At 39.7% G+C, this 9,369-nt stretch overlaps 1 pseudogene; it reads right to left on the reverse strand.

Moving 5' to 3' along the window:
* Positions 1-8,196: 8,196 nt before the first annotated feature.
* On the reverse strand, positions 8,197-8,514 carry LOC149138440 (protein HCC2 pseudogene; annotated as a pseudogene).
* Between the last annotated feature and the right edge of the window lie 855 nt (positions 8,515-9,369).

A 9,369-nucleotide genomic window follows, 5' to 3' on the forward strand; every position in this document is an offset into this window, starting at 1 on the left:
CATCATAGCTATTAATTGGTCATGGACGTGTGACTTCACACATAATTTTTCTATTATTGTGCATCCACATTTATACAATGGTATCACTAATTATTTTTAAATTCTATTTACATTGACACAAATATTGAAGGAATACATCTCACAGTAACTTGTATTATTATATAACATTATATCATAACAATAACACTTATAATTTTTTTAGCCTAAATCTTACATTTATTTGTCACATTGATGCATTTTAATCCTAATTTCTAAATTCTTCTCCAAATATTGAAATGTGAATTTGTACATTTACACTTAAAGACAATCCTTCATCCCCAATTCATCCATACACACCATCTATAAAGGGAAAGGTGCACATTTCCATAAATGATACTTGAACCCTTACTTTCTAAGGAGGTAAAGGTAATCATTTGTTAAAAATAATGTTTTCCTCCTATTAACATCATGCTTTGATATGCATCAAGTCATTTTTTCTCATCTTGATGTAAATACATAACTAACATTCTTGTAACATAATATCTTAATATTAATGTTTATTACTTTGCCGTAAACCTTAGTCTTAATCGTTGATTGTGACATGAAAACCAAAATCATCAACCATCAAAGTCTTAGCTTTGAACCTTAAACCCATATTGTTAATCCTGTTGTAGCAGCTACAACCACCCTCCAAAATTTTTCCTACGCCTTGTTTTGGAGCCTCCCTATTAAAATCCCAGTAGCTTATCTCGCACTAAACAAGTTACTTGTGCTTTCATTGAGTTTTGTCTTTTTCTTTATAGCTTGTGTTTGCTTACTTGCTTTATTGTCTAACCACAAGTTGACCTCTTGACTTGGTTTCAATTTGGTTCTAGCCTTTCCTTAGTGACCTGCGTGATCTGAGAGCGCAACCAAACTTGCTCTCGCAATATATACAGTTCAAGCTCAAAGTGAGGTTCGGATCCAGAATTACATAGACCTAGCTGGAAGCTTGGATTTAGTTGGGAAACTGTGCAGAGCACAAGAGGTAGCCTAGGATCCACTCAACCTAGGAATCGTGTAGAAGCATTCGCTCAACAACTCCCTAATGCATGTGCCAGGGAGTTGTCTAGTTCTCCCTGAATCGTGCGATTTCTCCGTGCATGCATGGAATAATTTCCCAAAAAAGATAAAAGAAAAAGAAAAAAATCATCCCTAAAAAAATGGATCTATTTTTAGTACTCGGAGTTACTCTTTAGTTATTTTTGGAAAGTGCGCCATGTGTCGCTTTTTCCTAGAATTTTGGTCTTCACGTCATAAACCCTAAATCAATCAAATCTATTTAATGGATGCCACTAGAGCTCATTTTCAAATTTGATCTTGGAGATCTGGCATTCATGAGGATATCTAGGAACCTTTGACAGAGTCATCGCAACTTTTTTGGATAAGTCTTGCTTTTCAAGTCTTTTAGTATTTTTCTGTCGCTTTTGTTTCCTTGGCATGTGAGAGTGTTGTTTTACCTGTTTTATTGACGACCACTAGAATTTTGAAGTTTTTTAGCTTGTAGAAGTGAATTTTTAAGTTTTTCACTCCTTTCCTAAGTGTTGCATGCATAACCTATTTTTTGCACTAAAGGTTACCGTTGTGACGACTCTCTCCATAAGCTTCATTGTTCTTTGTTTGACTTATTTCTGCACTTGTTTTAATTGCATGAATCAACTCATCAACTCAGATCTGCACCAACCTTCACTAGAAATTTCAGATCTGCTCGTTTTCATGTTTCCCTTGGGCAAATTTTGGCTTCCTTGGCACGGATCTAGCTCTTCCCTGCATGCTTTGCACATTTCTGGATCTCAAGGCTCTAATTTGGCTCTAGGAATTGCACAGAGGCTACTGAGGACTAGCTCTAACCACGCACTGCGCAGTTCCAAGAGCCAATCCTGGAGCCTTAGCCACTAGGATTTCATAATGCGTAGTCCCAGCCAGCACAAGCGAGACTAAACTGCACACTGCGCAGTTCCAGTTAGCATCACCTCCCCATTGATAGCTAAGACTCCGCAATGCGCAAATCCAGCTAGGAGTCACTCACTTCTTAAAGCCAAAATTTCACAATCCTTCCTAGCAGTTGCCCTGTTTGTTGCTTGATCTGTTCTTGAAGTGCTTTTGATTTCAAGCTAACATTTGCATGCCATTAGTGTCATCTTTGTCTCTAGGTACACCAGTTGTTGAGTAGGTCTTCAGTAGTACAAGTAACATGGCTTAAGAGAATGCTGCATCAAAGGATACTGTCGAGAGTAGCACTCAAGATGTAGTCGAACAGGTGTCAAGGAACTTGCCAATTTATGCAAACACACAATTGTTCATAAAGAAGGACATGATTATAACATGGCAGGAAATCAAGGATATCTTTGTAGGCAGCTTCAATGAAGATGTAGATGATCGGTAGGTCTATGTCAACATCAATAAGTCAGGCTTATATAAGGTTGCATGTAGGTACCCCACCTACCCATGTGCGAACATCATTCACTGGATTGTCTCACATACCGGTCCTGAGACAATGACATTGAGCAGCGCCAGTTGAACACTGGTTGCTACCTTCAGGACATAAAACTATCATCATATGTAACACTTACCATAGCTGGTGAACCACATGGACGCAGCTTTCTATGCCCCCAACAACAATGTGAACACTAGAGATGTCATAAAGTGTTGGGTGAAAGATCCGTTGAAGTTTAGATAGACACCCAATCATGTTTACAAGACTAAGTCACTCAGAAAGGCCTACCAACTCTTGATCATCTTTGGATACCAACTATACGGTCAAGAGAGCACGAAGACCTTTCCGCAGAATTAGGTGGTTGTGTTGGACCAATAGCCAAATGATGGAAGGCCATTCAATCGGGTGGATCTGCTGGTTCTTCAGCTAAAATTGCATGTGACTAATGCCCAAAATCCACCCAAGTATTAGCAAGCGGGATTCTATATGTTGATGTACGTATATTATGCAATATGTGCCCAACATCAGTTTCGTGACATGGGTTGGACATGGATATAATTAGAGACTGTTGTGAACATTTATTGTAAGTTGCTTTCCAAGTGCAGCTACCGAGGAGTCATGGTGAGGCTATCTGACCATTTCATGATCCTGGTTTACAAGTTGATCTTTGAACATGATCCACCTTGCATGTCCCAAGAAGCGATTGAGGCATTCCTTGACATTGAAAATTGGTATGCCTAACTCAGTGGCACCTTCATTAGGATGTTTGGCAGAGAGGAGCTTCCGCATGTGCTACCAAGGTTTTCTATGGATAAGTTGATCATGCAAGAGGTTACATATCACATCTCCAGAGGGTTATCATCAGGACTAAACATGAGGAAGAAAGCACCATGGCCTGGTCTTTCTTTGTAGATTGGATAGTATGAAATCAGGAGTTGGAAGGATGTGGATGTTGAGGCCAAGGAATTAGAAAAGTTTGAGTTCGACACTAAGGACTACAATATGTACGATCCCCACTCTATTTGAAAGAACCACTATGCAAACGTTTATTATCCATGGATCCAGGATACATTTCATTGGGCAGAGGAAGATCCTTGGAGGTAATGTTACAACTCCTCCAATCTCAATGAACTGGTCAACATGGCTATACAATGGAAATTTTCTCTACAGGCAGCAGCACCGTAGGATAAAACAAAAACAATAGCAGTGAGTAACAAACTGGCACAGGACAAAGGCAAGAGGAATATTGTCGAGAACCTAGAGGCTAAACAAAGATACAGGTTAAAAGAAGATCCTCTTGTTGAGAAAGAAGCTTTGGTAGTAGTGGAAAAGAGGCAAAAACATATAAAGACAGTAGAACAGAGGAAGAGAGAGAAGTAAAGGTTGGAGGAAGAAGAAAGGAAGTTGCAAGAAAAATAGAAGAAGTTGAAAGAAGAGTTGGATCTAACAAGGAGAGATAGGGAAGAGAAGCAGAAATGGGAACAAGAAGAAGGGCAAGGCACGGTCATAGAGAAAAATGTGCCAATACAAGTAGAAGAGTCAGAGCAACCAATAGATGAAGAAGAGGGTGAGAAGATTCAAGTTCGGGAGCTTGCTCAATAGATTGAGTAAACACTTGAAGCAATAGACATGGATTTGGAACAGGAGCCACAGGACCAAGATACCAACCTCATGCCAAGAGCATCCAATGTTGCCTCTTAGTCTCCACCACCTCCAGTATCAGAACTGTCCCAAGTGAGCAAGGATAGGTTGTTCTCCTTGATGATGATTTGGTGATGGATGTGTACAATTTGTCATTTGATGAATTGTAGTAGACGATTGTACAGGCACGCTAAAAGCATTTACCGAATGATCACGTGTCACCTGAACATACGAAGGAAAGAGTGATCATGTTAGACGTTGGAAAAAAACTCGCTGCCATGGAAAATGCCACTAAGGCTTATTTACAAGCCATGAGATCGAATGTCAAGTTCTTGTTAGAAGAGAATGATCAGATGGCAAAGGACTTCCAAGTGGCCATGCAAAGGGTAGAAAAATCCATAGTATTCGTTATGACAGAGATGAGGAAAGCAATAATTTCTAATGTATCGACTCTTGATACCACCATGCAGAAACATTATGACGGATTTGTCACCATGCACAAGGCAGTTTTCCATCTAAATGGTTTTTAGAAATAGTGCATGAAGATTACCCAAACTCTCAAGCACATACATGCTACTATTACACACGTACAAGAATGGACAATGAGATACAATGGAACCCCTCTTTAGTTGCAGAATATAATGAAGCCACAGGAAGATTTAATCAACGCACAAACTTGGATGTTGATCCGGAAATATGATCAACTCCCTCCACTCATCAGTAACATTGAGGCTTCCTATGCACGATTGTTCAAGAGTCTGGATGTCATGCTGAGTACACACATGATCCCTTCAATTGGTTCCCTCACTGAAGCCATTGAGAAGAACCAAGTTCGGTTGGTGGTTGACAGGTACATGGAGTAGTTGATGAGAGAGGCCACAACAATGACTCACAACTGAGCACATAAAACATGAATAGGTACATCAGTGGTCCAACCACACTCATGACAATGTTGCGCATGCTTCAAGATGAATTGGACAAAGGCTCCAGGATCATATACCCAAAAGCCATGGAGATAAGAGTACATTTCCAAAAAACATCACCACGCAATATGGGGACACCATAGTGCAGTAAAAAGTTTGGTATTAGTTTATCACCAAAGATCATCAAGAGGATGTTGCCAAGTTGGTCTTTCCCCAAACTTTTGAGTCATAGTGCTTGTCTTGTTAGGATGATTCAAGCCTATTTTTTCCCACATGGGTATATGTGTAAATCGTATATTATTTGTAAATATATTGCAAGTGAAATTCCAAGAGTCATTATTGGAATGTGAATAGTCACTATGTAATGTAAAGAGTTATTTGTAAAGGAGTTGAAGAGTCATGAGGGTAGTTAAAGATTCAAAGGGGAATGTCAAGGGTCACCCCACCCTTTATTATAAATAGAACCTCATAACTCATGAAAGGGGCTTTTGGGAGGCAAGATTTTGGCCAGGGTTAGGCTTAGAGAAGTTTTGGGAGTATTGTGATGAGGCTTGGCTTGTCCATAGCATAGAGTGAGTATAATTCTTTGGAGGAGCAAGCAATGTTGACTGTAATGTTCCACTGTTGGGGCTAGTGGTTTTCAATGGTATATGTATGGATGGAACTTTCACTTAATAATTACATGACAGAGCTAGCACGTTTTCATGCATATATTGTTATTTTAGTTCAACTCTTCTTGTTACTTTAGAAATTGTTGTTGTTTAACTTACGGATTGTTGGACACCTAATCCTAATGGGTTAGCGTGGAAGTTGAATGGACAAAGCAGTCCAAGAGACCTTGGGATCTGAATCCCAAGAGTCACATATGTGTACTATAAATGTATATCTATTGTTAATAAAAATGTACTCACTGATTTATCTTTCCTATTGTTTTCATATCCATGTGTGTTTAACATGGTATCAGAGCCTTGATGAGTGGCCTGTTTTCCTGAGCAACTGGTCTGAGTTGCCTTGAATAGTGCTGACTAGAGCTGGCCTAGTCTTCTGTAACGCTCCATTAATTCTATCATCCCTGCGCTGTACCTGCGCCCTGCTCTTCTGAAGCTGCACACTACCGTAACGCTGCCTGAAACACTGCATTTAATACGCTGCCTCTGTTATGCGTTTCTTTCTCTGCCATTACCTGCGCTCTGCTCCATACTTTTGTTGTAATTATTGGTTTGCTGTAATTATGTTGGGTTTGGTGTAATTATATACCACTGTCCGCTGTCTAAACGCTTGTGAAGGCTGCCCTTAAGCCTGTGTTTAAATGCCCCTTCGCTCTATTTTGTGGCCTTTTTGCATGATAGCTATGACATTTACGCTCCTATCAGAAGCATTTCCTCTATTTAATCCCCTGGAAATATTCATTCAAAGGAATTCCTTCTGTGCTACTCTGACAAAACGCTTCGGTGCTACTGTGTAGTAACACCTATTTGTGCCCTCTTTACCTACCACTCTCTGTCATATATTCTCTTTTTGATGCGTTATACCTGCTCCAGATCGGCGACCGAGGGCTTGAGACTTTATGCCACCTAACGTGTAATTCCAGGGCAGATTTTGCTTGTAAACAACGCCATTATAGTTGTTTATGATTAGCCCGGGCAGAGAAAGGATCCGGCGGATTTCACTGCGGATAGACGAGTGGCCGTTTGTTCTGGTGCCTCCACGGTGTGGAAATACTTTCTGAAAGCCGTCGGTCATTACAGCAAAGTTTTTAACGCTGGTCTGTTCTAATATTTTTTCAAATAGTTGAAAGCAACACCGATACATTTAAAACGTTGTCACGCTGTATACGTTGGCTCCTGTTTACATTCTGTGGAGTCGATTAGATCTTTTTTTTAAATAAATTTATAACCCGATATATGGAGATGATTCTAGTTGTGGTTTCATTGGGGAAACATGTATAAACGACCTTCCAGATGAGTGCCTTACTATTGTTGTGAAATTTCTGGAGAATTGGGTTGATCGAGATGCATTTGGGCTCACATGCCACCGATGGCTCAAAATTCAGAGTGGGATCCGTCGTTCTGAAAAGATTCAGTCTCGTGATAGTTTAAAGTGACAGGTCCTTCTCGGACTGGCCTGCCTTTGGAAGTGGTCCCATGAGATTCATCTCCTTGATCTCCATCCTTGTGGAGCCTTGAACTGGTTGTTCTTTTGGAGGTTCTTCAACTTTTTCAGTATCTGTGACCATATTTCGCCACGATATCGAGGAAGAAAGTTTTGCATATCCTAATGATGAGCTGATCATGTCTATCGAAGATTTCGAATAGAGAAAACGCTGGGACCCAGAAACCGACCGTCCCCCGCTATCCGCAGCTGAAAGAAGACGTGAAGGTTCTGTGCAGTATCCACGAGAGTACGAATGAAGAAACCGAGAACATAGCTGTGAAGTCCTTCGCAAAATCTTGAAGCCCATTGCCAGATTCAAAGATACCGGTGCTGGATTATAAACCATAAATCGTGGATGTGAAAACTAAAAGGTCAATTGTGTAAGTGGCGGCTGAAGAAATCTGACTCGTTGGTGTGAAGACTGTGGAGAGAACATCAAAAAGCCTAATCTCCAGAACCATTTTCGTATTTGCTCTGCAAACAAGCTGTATGGTCTGATGGGCAGCTGTATGGACGCTTGATTTTGTGACTGTATGGATGTCTGATCGGCGACTATATGATGGTTATGCCCAGTTCGACGCGTATGGATTGTGATTATGGCTGCTTTCATGTATTGACTGTGGGTTCATATTCAACCGAGAAAGTGTTCAAGCCCACACACAATGTGTCTCTGAAGCGGAGAAATATGGTCCTAAAGGTGAAGTAAAGGGTATCAAGAATAAACCTAATGAAAGTCGGAATGCTGATGTTGATTTTCGTGTTATGCTGACATTTGTAGAATTTTATGAGACTCTTATAGGATTTGTGAATTTCAAACTTTATTATGCTATATCTTTAAAGTATCCACCAATACTTGATCCAAGATTGGAGGCAGCGGCAGCGGCAGCAGAACCCGCTTCAAATACTGTAAACCCGCTTCAGGATGATGTTGCTGAAATCGTTGTAGACCAGTGGAGTTGCTGAAATCTGCCCATGTCTTATATGTGTTTGATTACTCAATCCATTATTCCTTGCGCACGTGCATTATGTCATTAGAAATATAAGTTCATAAGCTATAGCATCAGTCAATTGCTCTGCATTATACTCCAGCCCAAACATTCTCACAAATTCCATGTTAGGATCCTTCAAGTACATATTATGTGAACAGTCAATAAGGTAATCCGATCCTTCTTCATCAGTTTTTTTGAAATAAACACAGTACAATTGGGCTACCTGCCTTACTGCATTTACAGGTCCAGTCAACCCCATTATTTTTGCATGAAATTCTTTGAGATATGCACGCAATTGTGAAGGAGTATCACGCAAGGGATCGATGGTAATAAAGACTGGGTTAATCCTCATGTTCTTCAAATCTAAGATATCAATGACTTTGACTATCTTGTTTGAATAAATTCTTTGCACGTGCCAATGAGGAGGCTTTCATACACTTGCTGGAGAGTATTCTTGTACACAGGATTTAATTTGTGAGCACTGGGAGTAGTGTGGGCATAGATATTTCTTAAGAGTGATTTTTGTCAGAACTTGAAAGTAAGAACAGCATTCAGTTCAAATTTATGGTGGTAAATGTACAGTTGGGAATCTTATAATTATTAAAACATTCAGCTAGACTGCCTGTCCTTGAACAGCTGTACCTTGTAACAAAATACTTGAGAGGGAGGAACTAGTGATGATGCGTTTTGTGAATGTAGTTGGATCCTGCTGAAGAGTGGAGCATGCTTTGTTGGAAGTTAAATTCTCAGGTGAATTGAAGAAAATTCATTTTTTGAATGAGGAGTCTGTTTTCTGGATATCACCATTCTCTATATGTTGAATCTATTGCAAGCTGATTTGAAGTTGTTGCCATAAGTTTATTTGGTGTCCATCTTTTCCTCATTGTTTTATTATTTTGAGGTTAGAAATGGCTCCAATCGGTGCAATATTAGAGTTAGTGAACAATTTATTACTCTCTACTATGGATAATACAGTCAAAATCAGCAAGGATTTTCTCACCGATATTCATAGTTGTTTACAAGATGTACATGAAAAAATTGATTTTTTACAACTTGAATCACAGCTACAGCAAGAAGAGCTACATCAAAATAGACACCATTCTGAACCTGTTTCTGTTCAGAACATTGAGACAACCACCCATCAGCAGCATATTAATAATGGTACAGTTCATTCAAATAAAGCAGCAGTTCTATATACAGATGCAGA

Source organism: Pinus tabuliformis, chromosome X, assembly GCF_031772625.1.
Source record: "Pinus tabuliformis cultivar Carrire ecotype Pingquan chromosome X, CPIR1, whole genome shotgun sequence".
NCBI lineage: Eukaryota > Viridiplantae > Streptophyta > Pinopsida > Pinales > Pinaceae > Pinus > Pinus tabuliformis.